General features: G+C 39.1%; 1 pseudogene; it reads left to right on the forward strand.

Annotated features, from left to right (window-relative positions):
- The first annotated feature begins 7,712 nt into the window (after positions 1-7,712).
- On the forward strand, positions 7,713-8,775 carry LOC102832285 (annotated as a pseudogene).
- The last annotated feature ends 1,510 nt before the right edge of the window (positions 8,776-10,285 follow it).

A 10,285-nucleotide genomic window follows, 5' to 3' on the forward strand; every position in this document is an offset into this window, starting at 1 on the left:
TAGATAATAGAGAGATATGTCCTGGAGTGGCACTGTAGAATAATGTACTGGATCACAAAGTCTGTTTGAAATTAAAGATTGGTGGGTTAAACCCACGAGTCACTCCTCAGAAATGCTATACAAGATTGCCATGAGTCAGAACCGACTCGATGGTACTTAAAAAAACAAAAACAAAAACAAAAAACAGCAATATATGTTTTGCTGGTTTTATTTCTCTAGAAAACCCAGCCTAAGACACTGAGTGAGTGGCTGTGCTCAAGAATATTTGCTCTTGCTGAGGAAACCCAGAGCTAAAGAATGATTAATACAGTGGGGAATCATAAGACAAAAAATTTGTGCTTAACTCAGAATAACTGAAGGAGCATTCCAACTTTGAATTCCCTGAAGATATGACTGAAGACTTTTTAAAGAATCTGCAAAAATGCAACTTCTCTCTTTTACATTCATTTTTACTTTTCTGTCATTTTCTTTATATATTGATAAAAAAAAAAAAAGAACATTTCTTGATAAATTTCATTGTGTTAATCTTAGCTTCATGGCCTTTTCCTGAGAGATGTAGGATTGAGGATTCCTGGTGACTCAAGACTTCCCTTTGACCTAACCAACAGTTTCTTACCAGTGTGAAGAAGTCTGAGAATCTCCCTACACAATCATCCTTGTGTGCTTTGTTTTCTAGTTGCTCCCCAAAGGAGCCCTAGTAGTGTAGTGCATTATGAGCTGGGTTGTTAACCACAGGAGAGTTGTTCGAATCTACCTGTCACTCTGTGAGAGAGAAGACTTTCTAATTCCATAAACATTTGTAGCCTTGGAAACAGTAGGGTCACTATGAGTCAGATTCTTCTCAGTAGCGTATAATTACCACCACCACCAGAGTGCCCCCATGTTTGAAAATTCTATTTTTGCTTCTTGGATCTTATAGCCATACAATTTACTGTTTATACTGTTGTAGTAAATGCTCAGTTCTTATACAGTAAAATGCTCAGTTCTCATACATCAGGAAGCTTCCTGATACACATCCTCTGGAAAAAGATTAATGCTTTCCACATTGAAAAGTACAGAAGTAATAGGCAAAGAAGGTTCATTTTAGTTTCAAAGTCTGAGAAAGTTTCAAAGCTTATTATCAAACCTAAGATCCATTTTTCTCTGTATTTAAGATAATATCAAGCTCATTGCTTCCATGAACAACTGCCTCTTTTTCTAGGAGACCCGAAAAATCGTAAGGGTAGTTAGCTACCATAACTGAACATTTTAATCAAAAATTCTATAAAAACAAATCTTGATAAAAACAGGGAAAATGCAGACCAGCATATCAAATTGTCATGGACTCTAGAGTTTTGGAACCAGGAAGCCTGAATGAATACCTGAAACTAGTGTCATGAAGTAGTCTTTAAGCCTTAAACTAAAAATATCCTCTGAAGTTTTCTTAAAGCCTTCTTTAGGGTTTTGCTCTTTCAAGATCTATCTGCATAGGATCAGAATGACAAAAACTCACTAGATTAGATTGGAAGCTTTAGGGTTAATGTTAATGTAAGAAGAGCTCAGAAAAGGGAGCTCTGGTAGCGTAGTGGTTACAAATCGGGCTGTGAACCTTAAGGTCAGCGGTTCGAAACTACCAGCCGCTCCGCGGGAGAAAGATGAGGCTTTCTACTCCCGTAAGGATTTACACCCTCGGAAACCCTGTACAGGGTCGCTATGGGTCAGAACCGACTCGATGGCACATAACAACAACAACAACAAGGTACCAATGGTTACATCCCTATATTGTTCATGTGGCAACTGGTGAATTGATGTATGTTTTGCTGTATATATTCCCAACAATAATAAAATAAATATATTTTAAAAATCTAAAGTCAAAGACATTTTGGACAGTTCTTAGTGACTTGTCTTGTTGTTATTAAATGCTGTCCAGTTAGTTCTGACTCATAGTAACCCTGTATAGGGTTTCTAAGGAGTGGCTGGTGAGCTTGAACCACTGAACTTGCAGTTCAGATCAACATTGCAGTCCAATGCATTAACCTGCAATGCCACACCAGGACTCTAGTTTCTAGTGGACAGTTGAGTAAATCATATTGCTGCTTGTTGTATTCATTCAGAAATATTGTGATTGATTCTGGAAGGCTGAAGAATTCAGGGGTAAGATAAGGTTGTCTGTCTGCAGTAGGGTTGGAGAAGTGTGAAACGGGTATTGAGAAACTGGAGATTCTGAGAAGGCTTTTATCTCAATTAAAGAAAAATGGAAATATTTTAGAAAAGTTTAACTGCCTACCTAGGCACATTACATAATTAATCACACATTCAATCTCCAAAGAAGAACTTGTGCCAAAACAAAGGCAAAATAAGCAAATAAGAACTGTTGAAACAATCACTTTGTCCAGAATATGATCATCCTAACTATCAGCATGACTGATTAATCTTAACTACAGTGTACATCAGAAACCACTCTGAGGACTATTACAGGAATGAAGGAAAGCAGCCATACATCTCTTATGAAAACAACTGATAACTACTGCTGGAAAAATTAAGAGTGCCTGTTAGAGACACTAAGGAGGGTTAGTAAGGACAAGAGCTAAGCAAGGAAGTTCCTGAAATTCTGCTAACTCCTGTAAATCCTCCTTTCCTTTTTACCTTAGGGATGTAGATCTGGAAGATTACCTTTCCCCTGACCTCCTTTATATGATTACACAATAAACTCTCTGAGTCCTGTGGCATATTGGCTATATTGGCAGCAGGTGATTAAGATTTCTTTTCTGGTTACAGGGGCTGAAGAAATGATGTAGGGATTTTGATACTTTAGAGACTTCATTTTTCTTATGTCTCTCCAAGCACTTTTTGGTGAGTTTTATATCAGATCCAGAATTCAGAGAATCAGTAATTTACCTCAGATGTAATATGGGTTAAATGGAATTTTGTAAGCAACAACTACTCAATATAACATCATATGACTCCTTTGAGGAAAAAAAAAGATACTTAGAATCCCAACTAACAAAACTACAAATAAAATTTTATAACGCAACCTGTCTATAAGCTTGGGCTTGTGAACCTAACTAAAATAAATACATCTTTTCTCAGAACACAAAGATGATTTTTAAAGCATTTTCTTTATATTTCTGAAATGTTTTGAAGCAATATAGATCCCATGGAGTGTTATGAGATAGTTCTTCTCTCAGGTTAATATGTTTAGTGTGGGTTGCTATTGTAGCAAAATAAATGACACTTTAGTATACTGCCATTTAGAACTGCAAGAGCAAGGCCATAGGTTTGCTTTGTAACATATGTCTCAACCACACAGTAGAAAATGAGTGTCTACTCATTATAGTTGGCTTTAAAATAAGATTACAATGAGAAAGGAAGCACACTGTTTAATAGCCTCTTTAAATTAATGTGATGAATTTGAAATAAAATTACAAAATAGAAGTATGAACTTTCTCTTTAATTTATTTGCAATTAAAATTTTGAAAACACAAAGAGTACCTCATTTCCAGTTTCTGGTTTTGACATGTAACATCTTATAGGTGGTACCATGGATTCTTTCCTGAAAACACTGTATTTAAATAAGCCCCAGCTCATGAATTATTTATATTAAAGAAATAGAAAACACCTTTAATAACTGTGAGCAGTTATTGGTGAGTTTTGGTTCAACAGGCATGAAATCCTAGGACATGGGTTGTGAGTTATAGTACTCCAGAGGTTTACTCCATTGACAAAACCTGATGTTTCCAAAAATAAATGCCAATTTCATATTCAGTATCCTCCTTTGTTATGTATGCTTTTTAATGCATTTTGATGTTTCCATCTCTCAAGTATTGACATGGTCCACGTTTAGAAAATACTATCAAATTCACCAAGAAATCAGAAGAAAAAAAAAACCATACAATACAATACAATGGGCAAATAAAGACAGATCGATGCACAGTTGAATACATTTTAAATAGACAGCAGGCATTTTTTATTTTAGTTAATATTATGAGTGTAAAGGATATTTTCTCCTTTCCATTGAGATGACACATAGCCAACTAATTATTTCTGGTCAGTGATATGTGATAAGTAAAGATGCATGTCGCTCTCGGCCAGCCTAATTTATTATTATGCTCAATTTTCTGGCCCTGTCTTTCCACACATAGACCTGGAGATGCTGTGGAATAAATACTGGGCTGCTAGTCACAAGGTTGGCAGTTCAAGCCTACCAGCCTACACCATAGAAGAATGATAAGACTGTCTGCTCCCATATGATTGCTGTCTCGGAAACACTATGGAGACCTCATGGATCACAATCAATTGAGCTTTCTCCCTGGCTAAATGACTTTAATCTTGTATGGCTGATTATTCAAGGAGCGCATACATCCTGGTGCTGTTGCTTTCCCTATAGGCATGTCTGTTATTTGATTGCAAGCTGAGTCACAGGAATGAATTAGGTTCCAGGATTGAAAGGTGACTAAAGCCATAGTCTTAGGGGCCCTACCAGCCTCTATCACACCAGCAAGCTTAGTCATTTTGTGTTTTTGAGTTTTCCACATTTTTCTCCTATTCTGCCTAGGATCTCTAATTGTGATACTTTTCAAATTGGTCAGCACTATCTACTTCTTGTGGCCTCAGGCTAATGGTCATGTGGATCATCAATCATTGTATGCCAATTTTGTTTCCCTATCTGTCTTTGATTTTGTTCTATCTTGCTTGCTTTAAATGTGGATAGACCAAGAGTTGCAGGAGCTATTTACCAGAGTAGCAAGTAGAACATTGTCTTTGTGAGTTACCTTATGCCAAATGACTTTGATGCCCATCACTTGAGACTATGTTCCCAAGCCCACAGATTCAACAATTTATTCACTATAGGTGTTTGCTTATGGCTAAAACATTTTCATAGTTTTGTCTCTGTGTTCTCTGTTATATATGAAGTAGCTTCAAGAATTTCATAGAAAAATGCAATTAAAAATGAAATTAAAAAAAAGGTAATGAAATTTTTCCACAAAAATTTATGAAGCCCCTAATTCTTGGATATATTTGCAACACATTTTACTGTGTATGTAAAAATGTTGTTGTTGTTGTTTTTAAGTGCCCTGGAGTCATGTCCAATGAATAGTAATCCTGTATAGGCTTTCCAAGGAGATGCTGGTGGGTATGAACAGCTGATCTTGTGGTTAGCAGTCTATGCTTATCCTACAGTGCCACACCAGGATCCCATATGTAGAAATATTCTCTGTGAAACCTACATATTTTCATATGGGTAGGCTCATTTACCTTCCTACACCTGTTGAGACTGTGAGTCTAATATATTCACTCATGTAGCTGTTGTTAAGTGCCATTGAATTGGATCTGACTCATGGTAACCTTTTTTAGGGTTTCTGAGGAGTGACTGGTGGGGTTGAACCACCTATATTGTGGTTCAAACTGACCCTTCAGTTCAAACCAACCTTGCTGTCCAGTGCTTATCTTCTGTTTTCTTAGACTAGTGTATTCCTCCCAGTGTCTTCTTTTGCCTTGATCATTTAGGACAAACCTCACCATTATTATATACTTTATCTGAAGTTAATATATCAGGAGATTTGGTGGCTGTGTAGTTAAGTGTGTGACTGCTAACTTCAAGACAGGCTCCTGAAATCTACCAGCTCTTCCATGGGAGAAAGATGAGGCTCTCTGCTCCCATAAAGACTGACAGTCTCAGAAACCCTAAGCAGCAGTTCTGTCCTATAGGGTTGCTATGAGTCAGAATCCACTTGATGACTGTGGAGTAGGGCCCTCTAGTTAGTGATTTCTCTCTCTTCTCTTTTCCTGGTAACTTTCAAAGAAATTTTCTGTCTATATAAAAAAGTTTTATTGCCTTTTTTACATTAGTGGTCTCATGCAATATTTTTTAAAGAGTACTGGTAACACACTGTAGGATAAGCACTTGACAGCAAGGTCAGTTTGAGCTGCAAAGTTGGTGGTTCAAACTCATGGTCACTATGAGTTGTAACCAACTCAACAGCACTCAACAACATCTCTTTCCCATTTCCATTCAGTTATAGCAGGAGTAGATTCACTTCAAGGATCTCTACTGATCTATTGTATCAATACCAAAATACCAGATTATTTTGACTAGTATGGCTATATAGTAAAGTTGGAGAAAGGTGAGGCTTCTACTTCCATGAAGATCTACAGCCTCAGAAATGCTATGATTTTGTTATTAGGAGCTATGTTGTCAGATCTGATTCATAGAGACCCTTTAGGCTTTCAAGGAGCAGTTAGTGACTTTGAACCTCTGACCTTGCAGTTCAAACCAATCTTAGTCAAGTGCTCATCTTACATTGCAATACCAGATTGCTATTAGTCTGAACCGACTCCATGGTATACAGCAGCAGCAGCAGCAGCTGTATAATTGTAGGTTTTGAGGTCAGAACATGAGATAAATGATGCTACACTGAGGTTGAAAGAAGTGCAGGATTTTTTAAATGTAAAAGTTAGGATATATTCTGTAAATCTTCACTCAGTTCACAATATAAGGTAAAAAAAGTGATATGTTTTGCTAAAAGAAAATAGTTTTGCTGTAAAATAAAAGAGACTAGTTATTACAAGATAAGATTAGAACATAAAATTAATTTAGAAAATAGATAGTAGTGGAGGTTTAGACTAAGTCATAGATGGTCACAAGGCAGTTAAAGAGAGATGCTAAAAAATGAAGAGGTGAATATGTTCATTTTTTCTAAGAATAATGATATGATCAATGTACAGCACCACTACTGGTCTGTCAGTGTGCCGTATTGTGGTGGCTTGAGTGTTGCTGTGATTCTAGAAGCTATGCCACTGGTATTTTAAATACTAGTGGGGTCACCCAGGGTGGACAGGTTTCAGATGAACTTCCAGACTAAGACCTACCTAGAAGAGGGAGAGACAGACTACTTTGGAATATCTAGTCACTGAAAAATCTTAGGAATAGCAGTGGAACACCATTAGCCTCAGAATATTGAAATGTGATTAAGAACACCATAATATTGTCAGATATAGTGCCAAAAGGAGCTGTGGTAGCGTAGTGGTTACGAATCAGGCTGCGAACCACAAGGTCAGCAGTTCGAAACGATCAGCTGTTTCGCGGGAGAAAGATAAGGCTTTCTGCTCCCGTAAAGATTTACAGCCTTTGGAAACCCTGTACAGGGTCGCTATGAGTCGGAACTGACTCCACGGCACATAAAAACAACAACAACATAGTGCCAAAAATGAGACCCTCTGCTTGGAAGGCACTCAAAATATGACTGGGAAAGAGCTGCCTTCTCAGAGTAAAGTTGACCAGGATAACAAGAAGGGAGTAAAGCTTTTGGGACCTTCATTTGGTGATGGCCACAACTCAAAATGAGGAGAAACAGCTGTAAACATTCATTAATAATTAGAATATGGAACGTACAAATTATGAATCTAAAAAAAATGGAAGTTGTTAAAAATGAAATGAGCCCAGACCAACAGAAGCAGTAGCCCGAGCAGCCGCTGCCTGAGCTCTCTCCCGATGGCCAGTCTACCCTCTGCTTGCCTCAACCCGTCCTGGTGTCTCTTTCCCCATTCCTCCATCACCCCCTTTCCTCCTACTCTGGCCAGCAGGTTCCCCCATGCCTTCCCACCTGCCCCTTTTGTTTCGCCCTGGTCTGCTGCTCTTCCCCTTCCAGCCCGCTCCCCTTTTCCCCCTCAGTCGCCTCCTGCCTGCAGTTTTTGGCTTTCACCCTCACCAGTGACCAAAGACTTGCCCACTCAAAGTCCAGCTCCCCAGAACACTGATCTAAATGAACACCTGTGTGATTGAAGGTGGGTTAAATGTATGGCTACTTATGCATGGAAAGGAAGTTGGCAGTATCATCGGAAAGAAAGGAAAATTGTTAATAAGATGCATGAAGAGAGTGATGCACATATCAACATCTCAGAAGGTAATTGTCCTGAGAGAATTATCACTTTGGCTGGACCCACTAATACCATCTTTAAAGCCTTTGCTATGACCAATGACATAGGAAGAGGATATCAGCAGCTCTATGACCAAGAGCACAGCTGCCAGTAGAGCTCCAGTTCCCCTGAGGCTGGTTGTTCCTGCTAGTCAGTGTGGCTCTCTTATTGGGAAAGGTGGTTGCAAGATCAAGGAAATATGAGGGAGTACTGGGGCTCAGGTCCAGGTGGCAGGGGATAATATGCTTGCCAACTCAACGATTGCTGGCATTCCACAATCCATCATTGAGTGTGTCAAACAGATCTGCGTGTTTGTATTGGAGACTCTCTCCCAGTCCCCACTGAAGAGTGTGGCCATCCCGTACTGGTACAAGATTGAAGGTTCTCCAGTTATCTTTGCAGGTGGTCAGCACAGGTACAGCACAGACAGCGACCTTGCGAGCTTTTCCCACACCACCCCATCCATATGCTTCAATCCTGACCTGGAGGGACCATCTCTAGAGGCCTATACTATTCAAGGACAGTATGCCATTCCATAGCCAGATTTGACCAAGCTGCTAGTTGACAATGTCACAGTCTCAATTTCATATGATGCATGGAAACACCAGATTCAGTGCAGGTTTGGATGCATCTGCTCAGACTACTTCTCATGAACTCACCATTCCAAATGATTTGATTGGCTGCATAATTGGGCATCAAGGCGCCAGAATCAATGAGATCTGTCAGATGTTTGGGGCATAGGTCAACATTGCAAGCCCAGTAGAAAGATCTACTGATAGGCAGGTTACCATCACTGAATCTGCTGCCTGCATTAGTCTGGCTCAATATCTAATCCATGTCAGGCTTTTCTTGGAGACAGGTGGCATGGGGAGCAGCTAGAATAATGCAAATCCATCCATAAGCCATTTCTGCTGTTCACCACCACCCATGATCCATCTGTGTAGTTTCTGAACAGTCAGCGATTCCAGATTTTAAATAGTTTGTAAATTTTCCATTTCTACACTTTATCATCCACTCGTGATTTTTTAATTAAAGCTTTTTAATTCTATTTTATGTTCTGCTGTTAATGCTGGGATCCATATTTAGTTTTATAAGCTTCTCCCTGTTTTTTTGGCTCATGAATTTTTTTTTTTTTTTCTGTTTGTCATGGATTTGTAAGAGTGGAATATTAATACATTTCAGTTTAGTTCTGTAATGTCAGGAATTTCTCAAAAAAAAAAAATTAAAAGTTGGACTGGAGCACTTCCTTTGTGAATAGAAACTGGAAAATAAAAAAGAAATGCAATGCAATGCATGAGCATTGATGTCCTGTGCATATGTGAGCAGAAATGGATTGGTATTGGCCATTTTGAATCTGACAACCACATGGTTTACTATGCCAGGAATGAAACATTGCACAGGAAAGGCATCACATTCATTATCAAAAAGAACATTTCAAGACCTAGATTAAAGTACCCACCAACCACTAGAGACATTGATGATAAAATTGAATCCTATCTACTTCTGCAGTCTGAAATTGATCAAATATGCATGGATAATTACTGGTTGGAATGCAAAGTTTGGAAACAAAGAGAAAGGATCAGTCATTGGAAAATATGGCCTTGGTGATAAAAACCATGCTAGAGAGCGTATGATACAATTTTGCAAGGCCAATGACTTATTCATTGCAAATACCCTTTTTTTTTTTATGTTTTATTGTGAATTATATGATAGTTTACATGGGAGAACCTTAGTCTTACATTCATTCCATCATATATCATGTCATTGCCATGGTTCCAATCTCCTCCATGCATCATCAACCTAGAAACCCACCCTCTACACTTCCCCCTCCCCCGCCCCCCATTTTTCAGCCCACAGTCCCTTTCCCTCTCTGGGTCCAAAGTCCCCAATCGCTTCATCTCTCCATGTCATCGTCTCTGTCTCTATCTCAGGCATCTCTGTTTCTCTGGGTAGGGTCCCGCTTTTGGCTCTTCTCCGTTGATGGTCCCAGAGACCTCCGCTCCTAGCCTGGAGAATTAATCACTCCCTTCCTTGTTACAAACTGTCTACCTTTGCATTTCCAACCCTCACAATCCATCCTGATAAGCATTATTCACTACAGTATCACGAGTTACCCATCTGTATTTCCTTTCATCAGCTCCGCCCAGACAGATTGAGTAGTACCTACTGGAGATTCTGCCTTCCTCCATGCTCCCTGGCATTAGGTTCCCTCTTGAAAGCTTGTAAGCCAGTAACTTCTTGCCTTTGTAGTCCCTCCCTCCCCATTTGGGTATCCAATGTCCAAGTTGCCCATCCCCGTCCACTCTGTGTGTGGAGGGAGTGTAAATGCTTCTTGCTATAAGGATTTGTACCTTCTTTTGAGTTGCTGCTCCATAAGTATAGGTCAAGT

This window comes from Chrysochloris asiatica, unplaced genomic scaffold (assembly GCF_000296735.1).
Source record: "Chrysochloris asiatica unplaced genomic scaffold, ChrAsi1.0 scaffold00136, whole genome shotgun sequence".
Lineage (NCBI taxonomy): Eukaryota > Metazoa > Chordata > Mammalia > Afrosoricida > Chrysochloridae > Chrysochloris > Chrysochloris asiatica.